Raw genomic sequence first — 5,935 nt, forward strand, 5'->3', positions numbered from 1 at the left:
CGAGAGTATGGCTGTCAGTGAGTCCCCAAATTATTCCCTGTCTGTTCTACCCTCCTCCTTCTCTTGCTGGCCATGCTCATTCACTACTCCTGGCTCTTCTACTGCTGTAAGAACCGCAAACGTATTGCTTGTGGCGACCTGGGGTACACTATGCAGGCCTTAATCTGTTTTATTTCCTGCTTCAGGTGGAATAGTTACGCCAGTAAGGGCACCTGAACCAACCTCAATAGCAGCAATGTAATTCTCCATACTAAAGCCCTGCCGGCTCCCGTATACTTCAAGACCCCCCTCCATATTCTGTGGGGCCGCTAGGCCAGGACCCTAAAAAAATATTTAAGCGAGGGGATTATCTTAATCTGGGGGGCTGGGAAAACCGACAGGCCGCGCATGGAAAGAACCTCCAGTGGCTGGCGGCGGTGATTACCGGCTGGCGCAAAGTTCTCCAGGCATAAATGGGGGGCAGGGGCCCTCGCACGGCTGCCCAGGGCAAACTGGACAAGTATGCCTACGCAAAAGATTTCCCGGCTTTGCCGGACCGCAGAGAAGTGCCGGACAAAGCCCTGGAGGCAGAAGGAACGACTAAAGTGATGCTGGACGACATTATGGCCGTTCTCACTAATGTACAGTCGACGGTGGGCACCATTTCAATGGATGTATCCTTTCTACGAGCTGACTTCCAGAAAATTACCGCTAGGGTCACGGAGGTGGAACAGGTAACGAAAAACCTGGCTGGAGACACGGCCACATTGCTTAAAAAAGTTAGCCACCTTGAGGCTGAAAACAAACTAATGGCGGCGAACCTGGATGACCAGGAGGGGCGTTCTCGTCGCAATAATGTCCGCCTCACAGGCTTTCCCGAAAGTGAAGGGGGCCCGGCCATGGACCTTTATGTTGAGGAACTTATAAAGACAGGACTCCAACCAAGGGGGCTTTCCGTCTTTTTCTCAGTAGAAAGGGCGCACAGGGTGCCAGGCGGTACGCCTAAGCCTGGAGCGCCTCCCGAATTTTTAATTTCCGCGACCGGGATGCAATACTGCAAACAGCAAGAGTGGCCCTGCCGATTCGCATCCAAAACTCAGTGGTTTCCTTTTTTTTCCGGACTAAACAGCTGCGGTTACCAAACGCCGCAGAAGCTTCCTAGAGGTAAAAAAGGAACTTTGGCGCAGAGAAGTTACTTACTCCATGCTATTTCCGGCAAAGCTGCGTGAAGTGGCGGAGGGCAAAACCTGTTTTTTTGATGCTCCGGATGAGGTCCATGACTGGCTCGAGGGGTGGCGACGAAAGGATGGATCCAGGCGGTCTGAGAGACGCCGGCAACAGCAGGTGGCTTTGGGGAACCCCAGGGAACACAGTCGAGAACAGGAAGACGACAGCGCACAAGGGTCGGATGCTAAAGACTGACCAAATGGGACATGGCACTAATTGACGGTACCGGCCTTCCAGGATGTGTTCAAGGGCCACCAATAAAGAAGTAAAGGACGCGCCGCCGGACGACGCCCGGTTACTGAGACTGCCTTTATCAGCTGGGAGGGTGGGCCGGTGCCCGCGGCCGTGGGACTAGCCATGAGGCTGCGGCGAGATTCAAGTGAATAATGCTCTTCAAGGAGGGGGGAGGCTGCAACTTTCCCCAGACTTCTCACCCCCGAAATGCAAGTACTGTTACAGGGATTGGGTATTAAGCGCTCTGCAATGTTGGGGTGGCGGGTAGTTTTAAATTCGTCTAGCAGGGAGGCAGGGAGGAGGGTGGAGGGAATGGGACCAATGTTCTGGTTATTTTTGTTAGCATGCAACACACAGGCACTCGTATGCGACACTTTCCCAGACATGGGGTGGCAGTGGCACAGTTCATGTGAATTCGTTACCCTCAATACACACTCTACCAGTAGTGACAACACCAATCTCACAGACCTCTGAGCGAGAGCAGGTCCCCAACACACAGGTGGCCACCCTGTCGCTAGTTACGTGGAACGTACATGGCCTGGGGGACAAAATTAAAAGAGGTTTAGTCCTACAATATCTTAAGCCCACTCAGAGTTCACATCAGGTTCCAGGGGAGTGAGTATTCTAGTGCGAAAACAGTCACCATTCATAATACATAGAACGATGATGGACAGGGGCGGTCGCTTTGCGGCTATCGTCGGTCAGTGGGATGGGCACCCTATCAATATAGTGTCAGTTTACGTTCCCCCGGCACTGCATGCAGTCACACTCCCGGCACTCTACGACTTCCTCCTCGACCTCCCGAAGGGAGAGCTATTAATAGGGGAGACTTCAATGCCACGGTGGATGGGACATTAGACAGACACCCTGCGAGGGAGCAGACCTGGGGGGTATCGCATCTAGGGAGCTTTATGGATGCATTGGGGCTGGCGGACGTATGGCGGTACCGCCACCGCATGGCACGACAATTCACTTTTCACTCTGGGGTACATAACAGCTTATCCAAAATAGACTACTTTCTTGCATCTCCAGACAGTTTGAAAAATGTGTACAAGATTGAAATTAGACCCAGGGGCATTTCTGACCACTCCCCAATTTTTTTAACATACACATATTATCAAAAGGGGTGGCAGCGAATTTTTCCCATACTCCCTGGATACTTGGGGGTTCCCAGGACCTGAAAACTATAGTCACCACAACACGACATTACTTCCAGGAAAATGTCTAGTCGGTCCACTCCCCGACCAACCTGTGGGAGGCATATAATACCGTGCTGAGGTGGAAGCCATCGCTTCTATTACGGGGTATAGGCGTGAACGGCAGCAAGAGCTCACTACTATAGAATTAGAATTGTAGAAGGCTGACATCCAACCCTCGCACAACCCAACTCCGGCCACAGCCCAGCGCTTACACCTTCAACAAAAACGGCATAGGGAATATCTCAAGGAGATGACTCAACTCCGACTCATGGCTACGAGACATAAGATATATGAGACCGGCGATAAAGCCGGGAAGCTTCTGGCATGGCTCGATAGAAGGGAGCGAGACAGAAAGTGGATAGCACAGCTATGCACAAGGGATAATCAAACTGTGACCGATCCGCGTGCTTTAGTGCAAATGTTAGCGCAACACTTTCAACAGTTTTATGCGTCGCTATCTGAGATGTCCGTGGAAAAGGCGCTGACCTATATAAAAGATATAGCAATGCCCAAACTTACACCGGATGTGGCCCTTACACTGGAAGCTGACCTTACAGCTGATGAGCTGCAGGTGGCAATTGGTTCCTTGCAATCTGGGAAAGCGTTGGGACCTAATGGTATACCCGTAGAACTTTATAAAAGGCTGGCAGGGACAGTGGCCCGCACCTGCTCAATATGTATTGTGACAGCTTACAAATAGGGGAGCTCCCGCCAGATCAGCGCCTGGCCACGGTGGTGGCGATCCCAAAGCCGGGGAAGCCCCCGGAAGACTGCACCTCCTATCGCCCCATTTCCTTAATCAATGCTAAGGCCAAAATTCTAGCAAAGCTTCTCGCGATCAGGCTGACCCCACACCTCACAACCCTGATTCACCCGGACCAGTCCGGATTCATGCCCAATAGAAACATTGCATTGAACCTGAGGCGTCTGCACGGAGTGATGGCCTGCATACAATATCTTCAAGAGCCAGCCGTTCTTCTACCACTGGATGCACGAATGGCGTTTGATATGGTGGAGTGGCCCTTCCTGTTCGCTGTGCTGACGCACTTTGGCTTTGGCCCAAAGTTCTGCGCATGGGTGCGTCTCTTGTATGCAAAACCACTGGCGCACGTGACGGCTAATGGTCACATATCCCATGACTTCCCATTGTCCCGGGGCACGTGCCAGGGCTTCCCCTGTCGCCGCTGTTATTTGCCCTAGCCTCAGAGCCGTTAGCGGCATGGATCAGGTGGGAACCAATTAACGGGGCCTTAGGTGGACGGACGGCTGGAAGACCGCATTTCGTTATATGCGGATGATGTTCTACTGTACCTGACCTCCCCCAGATGATCCATTCTAGTGCTCCTGAATATATGTGACCAGTTCGGTCGAGCGTCTGGGTACACTATAAACTGGTCCAAGTCGATACTCTTTGTACTTCAGGGCCCGCCACTGCAACTCCCAAGGGATTGCCCTCTACAGATCTCTGGGGATGCCTTTAAGTATCTGGGTATCTATGTCACGACTGACCCGGGTGAATTTATTAAAAGAAATCTTTTGCCTCCCCTAGAGCGTTTAAAAAGGGATGCAACTCATTGGGGGACACTGCCTTTGACGCTGCTGGGGAAGGCGGCGCTTTTTAAAATGATGGCGCTACCTCGATTCCTGTATGCGTTGGAAAATACACCATACCCAGTGCCATCTGACTATTTCAAAAAGATAGCGGCCCAGGTTTCCGGGCTGTTATGGGGGAACAAACCGGCACGCATAGCGCAGCGCAAATTGACTGAAGGGTGGTACGACGGCGGCATTGCACTCCCGACATAAAACTATATTACTGGGCGGCCCAACTGAAAGTAATCAATCAGTGGATACACGCCCCGCAGACAGATCCCGCTTTCAAGGCAGATAGGCATGGACTGGGGATTGAGGGCATGATGTCAGCACTTTATAACAGAAAGCGTACACCAGCGGTGATCGGACCCACCAAGCAGACGGTCGACCTATGGCATGAAGCTCACGCTAAACTAGGCTGGAGGGGAACGATAACCCAACTTACCCCTCTGTGGGATACACAACGGTTGGGTGGCCTAAGACATTACAAAAGCTTTGACAAATGGGACGCAATTGGTTTATCCACGGTGGCGGACATGTGGCACAAGGGGGAGGTGAGCGCCTTCAAACGCAGTATGAATTAGCACCCTCAGAACTCTTTCGGTACCTGCAAATAAAACATGCATTGCAGGCGGTCTTGCCATTCGGCACTGAGGTTCTGGAGGCCACACCCCTGGAGGATAGGCTACTGACAGACTACATGCCGAAGTGGGTGACTTCCTTTACCTACCGAAAATTAGTAAACAATTTACCCGACCCACGCGTGGCGCTCAGGGAAAAGTGGTCCTGGGACACGGGCGACTTCGAGGATTCCGAATGGCGGGAGGCACTGGCCTCCCCACGGGAGGTGGGAATACCCTCTAGACTTAAATTAGTACAGCTTAAAACCCTACATAGAACCTACTATACGAGACACACTCTTCACAAAATAGGGTCAGCACCGCACCCATACTGCCTGAGACAATGTGGGGAGGAGGACACATTCTTTCATACAGTGTGGGAGTGTGCAAAGATCAGGGAATACTGGGTAAAAGTAATCAGGACCATATCACAGGCGGCAGAGGTGTCATTAACGCCGGAACCCAGGGGATGCTTGCTAAACGTGTGGGAGCCAAACGATCTTACGCACCCGGCACAGGAGTGGGCCACACTGGGGATAATGATAGCGAAGCGCAACATCGCACAAAAGTGGGGTGCGGGAGAATCGCCAACTCTCACTGCATGGTGTGGGGATCTAGATACTGCTATTGTGGCCGAAAAAGCAGTTTTCATCAATCAAGGATGTCCTAAGAAGTGGAGCAGAGTCCGGGAGGCCTGGAATATATTCAGTGGATATATCTGCGAACCTCCTGAGATGCGGGCAGAGCGGGAGTCTGAAGATGAAAATGACGGGGAGGTGGGAACTTAATGGATGGGAAGTTGTCTACTGTTACGGTACATACGATATCACTATGCCAATTGCTACAAAACCACAGATGTCTGGATATAATGTTTATAAGTACTGTCTGATTCACTTGTGCCAGCCTATATTTACAATAAAAAGTTTTCCAAAAAAAAAGAATATGGGGCAACACTTTTACAAACTATAGCAGAAAAAAAAGGGAGGGTGTGGCCACACTTAAGGGATATTTTATGAATGGCGATTTTATTTGTCACCCCTTTGACATATACAGCTTCAGTTGGCGAAGAAAGTATATTAGTAA

Source organism: Triturus cristatus, chromosome 5_1 (genome assembly GCF_964204655.1).
Source record: "Triturus cristatus chromosome 5_1, aTriCri1.1, whole genome shotgun sequence".
NCBI lineage: Eukaryota > Metazoa > Chordata > Amphibia > Caudata > Salamandridae > Triturus > Triturus cristatus.